Here is a 13,857-nt window from a genome sequence, read left to right as displayed (position 1 = left end):
TTCAGTTGAAAATCTTAAGATTTAAATTTATTAGGTTAAGAAGGCAAAAGTTGGGTTTTTTTAATGTAGAAATGGAAGTTCTAGGTATTGGCTACAATTTCAGCCTTCTCCTAAAATGAGGTGTTGTTTGTGGTAACTTTCAGCCTCAGTAATTGAAGGATTACCTGTTTGGGTGCTATTTTAGTTCCAAATAAATCATTCTGTTGTTTTGAGTCAGCAGCAGTTTTAGTGTAATGGAGGAAGTCTTCTACAATGTGCCAAAATGTTATTCCTGACTCCTGGGTCAACTGAATTCACCAAAAATAGAGTGTAAAGTGGGCTTCCCTGGTGGCTCAGACAGTAAAAAATTTGCATACAATACAGGAGACCCAGGTTCAATCCGTGGGTTGGGACGATCCCTGGGGAAGGGAATGGCAACCCACTCCAGTATTCTTGCCTGGAGAATTGCATGGACAGAGGAACCTCGTGGGCTACTGTCCATGCAGTCACGAAGAGTCAGACACCACTAAGTGACTTATCACTTTCATGTTTTCATAATTTATATGAGACCTTGAATGAAATTTTTGAGATCACCTAGTTCAATAATTTTTGTTTTGGCCATGCCATGAGTGGGACCTTAGTTCCCTGACCAGGGATCAAACCTGTGCCTCCTACAGCGGAAGCATGAAGTCCTAACTACTGGACAACCAGCTAATTCCCAATAATCATATTTTTAAATGCTTTGCAATCTACACAGTGCTTTCACACATATTAGTTGTGCCCAACTAGGATAAAGTGACTAGCCCCAAATCGTACAGATCTTAGTGGCAGAGGAAGGATTAGAACCCTAACTTCTAACTGAAAGAAAAGAATTGAAAGGGTAGAAGGTGAATTGGGACAATCATGCCCCTGTGATTACTTCTGTTTTCAGAGAGATGTCCAGATAAATTGAAAACTTTTTTAAACCACAGTGTTTATGCAAAGAAAGATCACTGGTAACCAGAGTATGTTTTAAGTAAAATGATAAAGATAAGCATAAGAGGTGTAGATTGCTGCAGTAAGAAAGAAAATAAAAACATAAGGTCGAGGACTTCCTGGTGGTCCAGTGGCTAAGACTCTACTCCTAATGCAGGGGGCCCAAATTCAATCCTTGGTCAGAGAACTAGATCCCACAGGCCGCAACCGAAGATCCTGCATGCCACAACTAAGACTACTGTGTAGCCAAATAAAAAATAATAAGGGCGACCTGCCCATTTTTAGGGTTGTTTGGTACCAATAAGTAGAAAAATGGAATGCCTTAGGATATGTCAAATACTGTTTCAGGTGTTTAACTGTTACACAGCTTTGTGCATAATCAGTATCAGATAAGGGAGTTAATGAGGTGACTGGAAACTTGAGAACATTAGAAGTGTCCTATTGGATCTATTCAGTCTTTTTTCTAGTCCTTGACAATGGCAGCAATTTCTATCTTCCTTTCTGGTCTCAGTTCCTATTCTTCCCCTTCTGCATTATTCACAAACTTTTGTGAGAGTGTATAGCTGCATCTATGATAGCAACTTCAAACACTTTTGAAACTTTCTGCGAACATTTCTTTTTATGGTGTTATTAACCATAAATTTATTTCGATTAACTTAAGTCTTTGAACATATCTGTGCTTTTGACCCATATGGCTTCAAGATTCTAAAGTTGGTATCTTCCATATATATGCTACCCAATGAACTTTTATACATATCAAATGTTGAATTCTGTTTTCCTTATGAAAGTGACAAGTATTCATTTGAAAAATTTAGATAAATCAGGAAAAAAATAAGAACTTATAGAGATAATGATGAAATGTTAATTTGCTGTATATAAATGGCCAGTATTTTTTTCTAAGTGTGTTCTGTGTCTATTTATATATAACTTGAATGTGTGTACATTTATTGATACACATATGTAGCACTGAAGAATTGATGCTTTCAATTTGTGGTGCTGGAGAAGACTCTTGAGAGCCCCTTAGATTGCAAGGAGATGAACCTATCAATCCTGAAGGCAATCAACCCTCAATATTCATTGGGAAGGACTGATGCTGAAGCTGAAGCTCCAATACTTTGACCACCTGATGTGAAGAACTGACTCATTGAAAGGGATCTTGATGCTGGGAAAGATTGAGGGCAGGAGGAGAAGGTGGCAACAGAGGATAAAATGGTTGGATGGTGTCATCAATTCAACAGACATGAGTTTGAGCAAACTCCGGGAGGTAGTGAAGGACGGACGGGGAAGCCTGGCATGATGTAGTCTGTGGAGTCGCAAAGAATCAGACACCACAACTTAGCAACTAAATAACAACAACAACAACATGTGTACGTATGTATATTGTATTTCCAAAAAATTTGCAACAAGTAGTCATAGTGCACATTCAGTTTGAAGATGGGATTTGCACTTAATGATTTGTTGGAGACATATTTCTCTATAACTAGTCTTCCAAAACATGATTTTGTAAAAACTTTGTAAAATTTTTAATTGGAGGATAATTGCTTTACAATATTGTGTAGGTTTCTGCCATACATCAACATGAATCAGCCATAGGTATACATATGTACCCCAAAATATGATTTTTAGTGTCTGCATATTAAATATGTATCATATTGATAGAACTGCATTTACCAATCTTAAAGGAGTATTTTAGTTATTTTCAAAATCGTGCTAGTATAAACAATTTCAATGAATATTCCTATAGCTAAATCTTTGCCTGCATCCAGAATTAATTGGTTAGAATTTGTTTTTAGAAATGCTAAAGTCATTTAAAATCCCTTATTTCATAAACAACTCCTAATTCTGTTTTGGTCATTTGTGATGAATAAGTAATTAATAAGCATTTGTGGCTATCCTATCTTTTCATTATTTAGATTTATCTTAAAAGTTTAAATCCTTATCATTTCATTCTGTCCTTGAAAGAGGTTGTAAGATTATCTTTTCTAACCAGTCATTGTTATTAATTAGATCTTTTTTTTTTTTTTGCAACTCCCCTACTCCTTTCCCCATCCATTTCAAAATCTCAAGAGTTTTGTAAATCTGTGGTTTACAAGTCTGTGCTCATAAGATTGAAAATGTCCCTTTTATGGACACAGCCAGCAAGACACATTTGTTCCCAATTGGTGAAGCAATTGCTTTCTTTAGCTATGTAGATTGATTTGAAGGAAGGGGGCAAATTAGTTTCCTGTAAGAGTGGCTAAGTCCTGTCTGACTCTTTGCAACCCCATGGACTGTAGCACGCCAAGTTTCCCTGTCCTTCACTCTAGACTCTCTCCTGGAGCTTGCTCAAACTCATGTATATTGATTTGTTAATGCTATTCAACTGTCTTATCCTCTGTTGCTCCCTTCTCCTGCCCTCAATCTTTCCCAGCATCAGGGTCTTTTCCAGTGAGTCACCTCTTTGCATCAGGTAGCCAAAGTGTTGGAGCTTCAGCATCAGTTCCTCCAGTGAATATTCAGGGTTGATTTAACTTGGGAATGACTGGTTTGATCTCCTTGCTGTCCAAAGCACTCTCAAGAGTTTTCTCCAGCACCACAGTTTGAAACCCATCAATTCTTTGGCGCTCAGCCTTCTTTATGGTCCAACACACATCCATACTGACTACTGGAAAAACCAGGTATGAGTGTGTTAGACTCAGTTGTATCCAGCTATTTATGACCCTGTGGACTGTAGCCTGCCAGGTTCCTCTGTCCATGGGATTTCCTAGGCAAGAATCCTGGAGTGGGTTGCTACTGCCTTCTCCAGGAGATCTTTCTGACCCAGGGATCGAACCTGGATCCCCTGAAATGCAGGCAGATTCTTTACCACCTGAGCCACCAGGGAAGCCCCATACATGACTACTGGAAACAGCATAGCTTTGACTATACTGACCTTTGTCGGCACAGTGATGTCTCTGCTTTCTAATACGCTATCTAGGTTTGTCATAGCTTTTCTTCCAAGGAGCAAGCATCTATTAATTTTGTGGCTGCAATCACTGTCTGCGGTGATTTTGGAGCCCAAGAAAATAAAATCTGTCCTTGTTTTCACTTTTTCCCATCTATTTGCCATGAAGTGATGGAACTGAATTTAGATGGAACTGAATTTAGAGGATCAAAGGATCCTCAAAATCAAGAATATAGTTAACTAAATAAGAAAAACAGGATAATCTCATATATATTCAAATCTCTAATATTTTGCATGAGTTCAAGTATTCCCACAGATGTAAAAGTCTATTCTCATAAAAATGAATATGCAGGTCTTAGAGATGGGGAAGAATTCAATTGTCACTGTTCCAAAAGTGAGATTAACCCAGACTTTAGTACAGAGGTATTTTAAATGCTTGAGTTGGGCTTCCATGGTGGCTCAGACAGTGAAGAATTCACCTGTAATGTGGGAGATGTGGGTTCCATCCCTGGGTTGGGAAGATCCCCTGGAGGAGGGGAGGGCATGGCGACCCACTCCAGTATTCTTGCCAGGAGAATCCAAGTATGAAAAACAGAATAGTCTCATATATATTCAGATCTCTTATATTTTGCACGAGCTCAGGTATTCCCACAGATGTAAAATTATTCTCACAAAAATAAATACGCAAGGTCTTAGAGATGGGGAAGAATATAAACTGTCACTATTCCAAAAGTGAGATTAACCCAGACTTTAGTACAGAAGTATTTTAAATGCCTGAGTTAGGCATTTCACTGTGCTTCTTAGAAGAGAATGCCTCCTTTGCCACCTATTATGAGTAAAATGTTGCCATCTACATTTCAGAGTAGCCAGGAACCTGAAGTTTTCCTAACTTTAACAAGAGACCCTGGAAACAATACTAGAGTAGTGGACCCTTATTTTATTCTTAAAAAGTAATTTGGGGTGGGACAGGAGAAACCAGATTGAATATCCATTTATTTGGCTTTTGAAGGGCTGGGTTAAATAGTTTAAGGAAATGTATCCTGATCTGACCTAAGTATTCAGAAGAACTGAGTCTTAGTTGTGACTCTACCTTAAATGTTTTCTGAGGCTTCGATGTTGTAGTTTCTAAAAAGAGAAGTCAGATGCTAAAGTTCTTTATAGGTTTAAGAAACCTATTGTTGTACTATTTACTAAAGATTACTCCTGTATTTTGAAGTAGAAGGAAGAAATTAACATGCTCGTCGCCTTAAACTCCAGATAATATGTAACATTAGCTTCTTAAAATCCATAATGTAACATCCTGATCAGCAGGTCCTTACCGGTTCTTCTTAATATTTGTCAGAAAAATAAAATTCTCTAACAGTGAAACACATGACAATGGATAGATAGAAACTAGAAGAGATCCCCAAATTAGAAGTGTTTGGGAAATATCTTTTATTTGAAATATTTAAGAAAGAGAATTAAATAATTCTCCCTGGAGGTGGAGGAGGAGCCTTACTTAAATGACCTCTGTAGGTCCCTTTTAATCTAAAAAGATTCCCACTTGGATTCTCATCAGGGAAAGCACAAAATGATTTAACGCTTCAACACAGCCTTATTCTTGGCAAGGTTGAAATTCAACAGTGAAAATCAAGGAAAACTTGTTTCATATTCTCTTCAAGACTGTTTCCACTAGCCCAACCCTTCCCTGTCAAAGTTGCTTTGAAATAATGCCTGAGGCTTTAACTCATTTGTCTGCAATGAACATTCTGCAGTGTAATAATTGAATGCCAGAGATGTGTCCTGACAGGAAATTCAAATCATTGATGTTAAATGCACAGGTTAAAGACCTTACCAAGGCCAGGCCTTGAAAGGCACTGTAAAAGTTGAAAGGCCTAGTCTCCCCCTGAGTTCCCCACTTCACCCCCATTTATCTTGTTCCAGTCAGTCTATGTGACCTAGGAGTATTTACCTATTAAATTATATTTTACAATTTCTATTTTAATAATACAAACTATTAATTCCTGGACACGCATTGTCATGCATGGCATTTGGGGATATTTGTATAGCTACCTTTTATTTGTAAGAATTTCTTCAGCGTTTTGGGGTTTCTGAGGTTGCTCTGTCCCTTTTCTCAGCCTCTTTTCCCTTGCATTGTTCATTAGCAAGGGCATGAAACTCCGCTCCCAATGACTCATTATTACTCACTAGAGTAATCTACTTTTCTTTGTGAAGCTCAGTTTGGAAGATGCTTGAGTTACCATTCTTAAGAACAGGTCCTAAGAGCACATCCTGTTAGCTCTCATCTCTCCATGCTAATGCGAAGAAGCACTGATACTGATCACAGAAAGTGGAACAGCTGCTTCATTTGATCTTGGCCAAGCCTGACACCACTGCAAAAAGACTTTCTGCAGTAAGCAGAGACTAAGGTCTGACTGGGGCTGGGGGGCCGGGGGGGCGGGGGGGAGTGGGCGGGAACTCTGGATTGTAGGCTCCTAATCCACAAAGCAAAGGAAATCAAATTGTATTTATAGAGCCCTAGAAAGGGCTCATAAAGTTCATAAAGTAATTTGTCATACGCTAAGTTGTACTTTTCATGACCAGTTTTAGAGATAGGTAAATCATCCCTTGTTATATTTGAAACCGAGGAAGGCCCTGTGGAGCTTCCAGGCACAGAAGACCTTTTGTCCCCTGTTTTGTATAGGCAAGATTCCAACCTCCATGACCTTCCCTGAGTTCCAAAGTGCAGATTCGAACCAGTTAGTTGCCAATTAAGGGAGAAGCAGCTAAGAAACTATCTGAATCAAGATTAAAGGGACCAGAGAATCTCATCAAGATTAGAGACTGGACCATCTGAGATGAAATTAAGGGAGTGCAAACCCTACTGTCAATCCTAATCTTATCAGAGACCTCACCCTTAAACCATTGTTATAAAACCTTTATCATATCCTCCCCAGGTTGAGACATAGATTTTTGAGGCAGAAGCTCAGTGTGTCTCCCTTTGCCTGCTAAAGCAATAAAGCTGTCCTTTTCTACTTCACCCAAAGCTGTCTCCAAGATTAGATTCGGCACCATACAGAGAGGCTGAGCTTTTAGTAACATGTTCATCTTGTGTCTGAGAGAGCTGAAGCTCTGGAGAGGTTTGGTGACTTACCCAGCAGCGCTAGCTTTTGTGAACTCCCTAAGATCCATAGCAATCCCTATTCATTCTCACAGTTAGCGTGTCCTGTTCAGACCCTGGTGCCTGCTCTAGATCTGGATAGGGAATATATTAGCAGTCACTACCTCAGTGGATGTACAGTTGACTTAAATCATCCCCCTCCCCCTAACCCAGCCCATCTGCAGCTCAACTGACCTCTCAGCATCAAAGTTCTGTCACTTGGTGCTCAAGCAGGATCCGGGTCCTGACGTCCATCTGTGTCTGAACTATACTTTTTGAGGGTTGACCCCCATCTCCTCCATGTCTGATGTTAAGTTGCTAGAATCAGTGAACCAGCTGACAGCTCAAATCCTATAGTCTTTGGCTGTACAACTGGTTCATTGACCCTGGCTACCTGACCTCAACTATTTACCTCCAGTCATCCCTCCTTGCCAATGCTGCATACTTTTACCTCACCAGCGTTAATTACTTCTGCCTCTCCCCCTTTCATATTCTAAATGTTAGTTCCCAATCAGACTTTCCAGACCCTCCTTACTTTCTCTCAGACTCTGAACCTGATCTGAACTCCTAAGACTGCTTCTTATCCATGTTCTTCTAGGCTAGGCAAATGATAGCCCCTTTAACCTATATGAAACTTGTATTTTTAATATTTTCTTTTGTTGCTTAGAATTTCAAATTCTTGACTTTCTTAGCTTATATTTTCTTGGCCCACACTATGTCACTGGTTACCATACCTTCTGCTTAGTTGAAATGAGATATGTAAAACCACTGTGTTTAAGCTATAAACCTCATACAAATGTACCCTGCTGTTATTATTAGGCAATTCAAGTCCGAGGTGTTTCTAACCTTTCTGGTGGAGGAAGACAGGCTGTCAGCTGAAATAGGAACTTAATAGTTATCACCCAAACCAAAAATAAGACAAGTGTAACATCTATGACACTACCCCAACTGAATTCTTTATGTAGTTGATTCCTCTGACAAGGTCACCAACACAGGCATTTCATATGTGTCATAGAAAACAGAAATAAAATATTCTAGGCTATTTTAAAGGTCTCAGAACCTTTCCTCTAATCAACCTGAAGATATTGAGTTATCAGACAGCACCTACTCTGATTGACTTTCCCATGCCAAGGTAATAATTACTTTCAATGTTTATACAGCATTGTATACAGTCTTGTTCTTACCCATATTCAGTTCAGTTCAGTCGCTCAGTCGTGTCCAACTCTTTGCGACCCCATGAATCGCAGCACGCCAGGCCTCCCTGCCCATCACAAACTCCCGGAGTTTACACAAACTCATGTCCATCGAGTCGGTGATACCATCCAGCCATCTCATCCTCTGTTGTCCCCTTCTCCTCCTGCCCCTAATCCCTCCCAGCATCAGGGCCTTTTCCAATGAGTCAACTCTTTGCATGAGGTGGCCAAAGTATTGGAGTTTCAGCTTCAGCATCAGTCCTTCCAATGAACACCCAGGACTGATCTCCTTTAGGATGGACTGTTTGGATCTCCTTGCAGTCCGAGGGACTCTCAAGAGTCTTTTCCAACACCACAGTTCAAAAGCATCAATTTTTCAGCGCTCAGCTTTCTTCACAGTCCAACTCTCACATCCATACATGACCACTGGAAAAACCATAGCCTTGACTAGATGGACCTTTGTTGGCAAAGTAATGTTTCTGCTTTTTAATATGCTATTATCTTCTGCCAAAAAAAAAGGTTTTCTGGGGAAAATAATTTCATTATTTTTAAGTTTTAGGTGGCGTGACTGAGGCCCAAAATTTTGGTTAACTTGCCTAAGTGTACTAAATGACTTAAGAGTGCATTTTATACTTGAACTCAAATTTTTATTCTCACTCTAAAGAATCTGCTTTTTCTGTTTCTCTAGCCCATGCATCTCAGGACTGTAAAACATCCTGGGAAGGGAACTGCTCATTTATTTCAAGATTAAGTGAAGATATAAAAGCAGATATCCACTTAACAGATCACATAATATGCCTCAGAAAGGTATGTTCAAGTGTCTACACCAGATTATGATTTTCAATAATTATACAATGCTGCCATCTTGTGGATATGCTGGCTTCTGTGGCCCAGAATCAGCTAGTTGGATCTGAGCATTCAAATGTTAAATGCCCAGGAAAGGGCTGGAGTTGAGGAACTTATAATAACATTTGAGGGGCTAAATAAGTGTTAGGAGTTTGAGCAAACCTATTGTGCTTTCTGCACAATACCAGGGGCTTCCTCTTTGACCCAGTGGGTTTGATCCCTGGGTTGGAAGGATCCCCTGGAGGAGGAAATGGCAACCCACTGCAGTATTCCTGCCTGGGAAATCCCATGGACAGAGGAGCCTGTGGGCGACAGTCTGTAGAGTCGCAAAGAATCAGACATGACTGAACACACACACACATTATGCTTTCTGAACAAGATCAAGCATTGTTAATTTTTGAATGCTGTGGACACGACTGAATGACTAACACATATGATATAAAGTCAGTATATTTTATATTACCTGTTAAGGGGATAAGAGAGAAAAGAAAACAAAGGTATATCTTTTTCATATGGATAACCAGTTATTCTTGCATCACTGGTTGAAAAACTTTCTTTTCCCTTTCTTAGTTTGAGATGCTATAACAAAATACCATAGATAGACCAGGTATCTTAAAGAACAGAAATTTATTTTCTCACAGATCTGGAGGCTGAAAGTCTGAGATCCGGGTTCCAGCAAGGTCAGCTTCTGGTGAAGGCCTTCTTGGCAAACTTATATTTTCACATGGCAGAAAGCAGTTAGATTGTCAAGAAAAGTAAACATCACACAAGGACTTTGCTTCCTCTCTGAGGAAAGAGTTAACATGTTTTCAATTGTATACAAGATGTATCATGGTAGGTGGAAGTATGACCTTGATATTGTCTTTATTTGGAGATAAGTATGGTTTAAGGGGAGAAGGCAATGGCAACCCACTCCAGTACTCTTGCCTTGAAAATCCCATGGATGGAGGAGACTGGTAGGCTGCAGTCCTTGGGGTCACTAAGAGTTGACATGACTGAGCGGCTTCACTTTCCCTTTTTACTTTCATGCTTTGGAGAAGGAAATGGCAACCCACTCCAGTGTTCTTGCCTGGAGAATCCCAGGGCCGGGAGAGCCTGGTGGGCTGCTGTTTATGGGGTCGCACAGAGTTGGACACGACTGAAGTGACTTAGCAGCAGCATGGTTTAAGGAGATGCATGTGTGTGCCAAGTTGACAAGGGATGAACTTATGATAATAAGTTTTATGTGTCATCTCAGCTGGGCCATAGTACCCAGATATTTGCTCAAACATTATTTTGGATGTTTATGTGAAGGTATTTTTTTCTTGGATGAAATTAACATTTAAGTAGGTGGAGTTTGAGTAAAGAAAATACCCTCCATAATATGAGTGGGCCTCATCCAGTCATTTGAAGGTCTTCATAGAAAAAAGATTGACATCTCCCAAGCAAGAAGGAGTTACAGAAGACAGCCTTTGGGACTCTTTGCAACCCTTCCCTGGGTCTCAACCTGCTGGCCTACCCTGCAGATTTTGAATTTATCAAGTTTTCACAATCACATGAGCTAGTTCATTAAAATAAATCTCTCTCTTTGTCATTCCCCCACCCCTCCACCCCATCCTGTTGGTTCTTTTTCTATAATGCATTCCTTCATTTTATTCAGGTCACTGCTAAAATGTTCTCTTCTTAAAATAAATAAATAAATAAAATGTTCTCTTCTTAGAAACACTTTTCATAACCAAATTATTTAAAATAGACCCTTACACATACCCCCTTGTCACATCTAGTTACTTTTCAACTCTTTATTTTCCTTCAAGCATTTACTAGTCTCTAAAACTATATATATGTGTGTGTGTGTGTGTGTGTGTGTGTGTGTGTGTGTGTGTGTGTGTGTGTGTGTGTGTGTGTGTGTGTGTGTGTGTGTGTGTGTGTGTGTGTGTGTGTGTGTGTGTGTGTGTGTGTGTGTATATATATATATATATATATATATATATATGAAAGAAAGTGTGAAAGTGTTAATTGCTCAGTCATGTCTGACTCTTTGCGACCCGCCGGGCTCCTCTGTCTGTGTAATTCTCCAGGCAAGAATACTGGGTTCTTTCCTCCTTGAGGAGGAACCTCATTTCCTCCTCCAGGGAAACTGCCCAACCCAGAGATTGAACCTGGGTCTCCTGCATTGCAGGCAGATTCTTTACCATCTGAGCCACCAGATGGTGGCTGCTAGTGGTAAAGAACCTGTCTGCCAGTGCAAGAAACGTGGAGACATAAGAGACACAGGTTTGATCTCTGGGTTGGGAAGATCCCCTGGAGGAGGGCATGGCAACCTACTTCAGTACTTACTCTTACCTGGAGAATCCCATGGACAGAGGAGCCTGGCAGGCTGCAAACTATAGGGTCACAGAGTTGGACACGACTAAAGTGACTTTAGCATGCATGTAATATATATCCCTGGTAGCTCAGATGGTAAAGAATCTGCCTGCAATGCAGGTGACCTAGATTTGATCCCTGGGTTGGGGCGCTCCCCTGGAGTAGGAAATGGCAACCCACTCCAGTATTCTTGCCTGGAGAATTCCATGGACAGAGGAGTCTGGTGGGCTACAGTCCATGGGGTTGCAAAGAGGCAGACACAACTAAGCTACTGACACACAAACACACTCTTTTATTGACTTATTTCCTTTACTAGAACACTTGCTCAATGAGACAGGAATTCTTTCTGTATTGTTCACTAATGTATTCCCAGTTCAGTGCCTACCTCAATTATACTTGTTGGATTCTTGAATGGAATATATGTATATATAATATAGATTTACATATATACATATTCTTTCTATGACTGAAACCTGCCTTTTTTCAGTTAACAATACATCTATAACATGGACTTCTCCACATGGACCTTGTTCTTTTAATTGGTTGTGTATATTCCATGGTGTGGACATGCTGGATTGGAACTATTCTATTGATAGTTTTTGAGTGGTTTCTGGCTTTTCACTCTGAGTTTTTTTGTCACAAACCACTACTATATGCATATATCTTTGTGCACCTGTGTGTGGATTTCTGTAGGATAAATTAACAGAAGTGAGATTTATGAGTCAGATAGGTTTTGTCAGCTCATACTCTTGCAATGTGGTTATACCCTTACCCTTGCTGATTGTTAAACATGTGGCAGCAAGCCCTTGAGGCTGTACTCTAGGGCCGTGAGTGCATACTGCAAGAGAGGGAGTTTCCTTTTCTCCCTAGATCTCTTTCTCATGCAATTTTCAGGAAAGCATTGCTTTGACCTGACTAAAGGGACCTCCTATTAGACACCTATGAATAAAAATCTGATACTCCAATAATTCAAACAATGTTTGAAATGGTACTGATCAGATATTTCAACTGTGGTTTTACTTGGCAGTGTGAAGCACACTAGGTGAAACACAGCAATTGAAGGAAGTAGTTTGTAAGGAAGTTTAATAAAAGTCCAACTAACTCTCCTCCCAGCTTTATCTGACTGCTCCTTCTGTCTTTGTTGCTGGTTCCCTTTCCTCTGCTTGCCCCTTGGCTGTTTTCACCAGGTCTTTGTCCTTAGCCTTCCTTTTTTTTTTTATGTCCTTCCTATTTTCCTCGTTTGATCTCATTCATCCTTTCAGCTTCCTATACAATAGACATGCCAGTTCAGTTCAGTTCAGTCGCTCAGTCGTGTCCAACTCTTTGCGACCCCATGAATCGCAGCACGCCAGGCCTCCCTGCCCATCACAAACTCCCGGAGTTTACTCAAACTCATGCCCATCGAGTCGGTGGTGCTATCCAGCCATCTCATCCTCTGTTGTCCCCTTCTCCTCCTGCCCCCAATCCCTCCCAGCATCAGGGCCTTTTCCAATGAGTCAACTCTTCGCATGAGGTGGCCAAAGTATTGGAGTTTCAGCTTCAGCATCAGTCCTTCCAATGAACACCCAGGACTGATCTCCTTTAGGATGGACTGTTTGGATCTCCTTGCAGTCCAAGGGACTCTCAAGAGTCTTCTCCAACACCACAGTTCAAAAGCATCAATTTTTTGGTGCTCAGCTTTCTTCACAGTCCAACTCTCACATCCATATATGACCACTGGAAAAACCATAGCCTTGACCAGCCCGACCTTAGTTGGCAAAGTATGTCTCTGCTATCTAGGTAGACATGCCAGTGACCTCCAAATCTATATTGCTAAGTCAAACTTCTCTATTTTGGAACCTTATATCTGTCTTCCCACTGGACACCCTCACTAGGTTAAACCACAGGGATTATTTAGTCCCAAACTGGTTGTATTACTTGCCCCTAAACCTTTGTTCCAAGCCTATTCCTTCTCTAGGATGGTTTTTCCTTAGTGAAGGCTACCAACCTTTTTTTTTTTTTTTAATTCTTAAAAAAAATTTTTTTAAAAAAATTTTTATTCATTTGGCCGTGATGGGTCTTATTTGCGACATGCAGGATCTTTAGTTGAAGCATGTGAATTCTTAGTTGTGGCATATGTAATCCAGTTTCCTGATCAGGGATCAAACCCAGGCCCCCTGAATTGGGAGAGAGTCTTAGCCACCGGACCACCAAGGAAGTCCCCTAAAATTCCAGTAATATCATGCTATCCCCATTCCTCAGTGACTCCTGCATTGCCTACAGGTAAAGAGTAAATTCCTTAGCGTGGCATACATGCCTTGCATGATCTGGTACCTGCCTATCTTGCCAGTTCTGTCTGTAACTGCACATCCGAATATGTGTCATTCAGTCCAGTTACAATGAAGTGATTGCAGTTTCTGAAAAACACAAGGTAGTTGCATATTGTTATGCCTTGCATATAGTCCTTTCCACCTGGCATA

The sequence above is a fragment of the Cervus canadensis genome, chromosome 4 (genome assembly GCF_019320065.1).
Source record: "Cervus canadensis isolate Bull #8, Minnesota chromosome 4, ASM1932006v1, whole genome shotgun sequence".
Lineage (NCBI taxonomy): Eukaryota > Metazoa > Chordata > Mammalia > Artiodactyla > Cervidae > Cervus > Cervus canadensis.
This window is presented reverse-complemented; position numbering follows the sequence as displayed.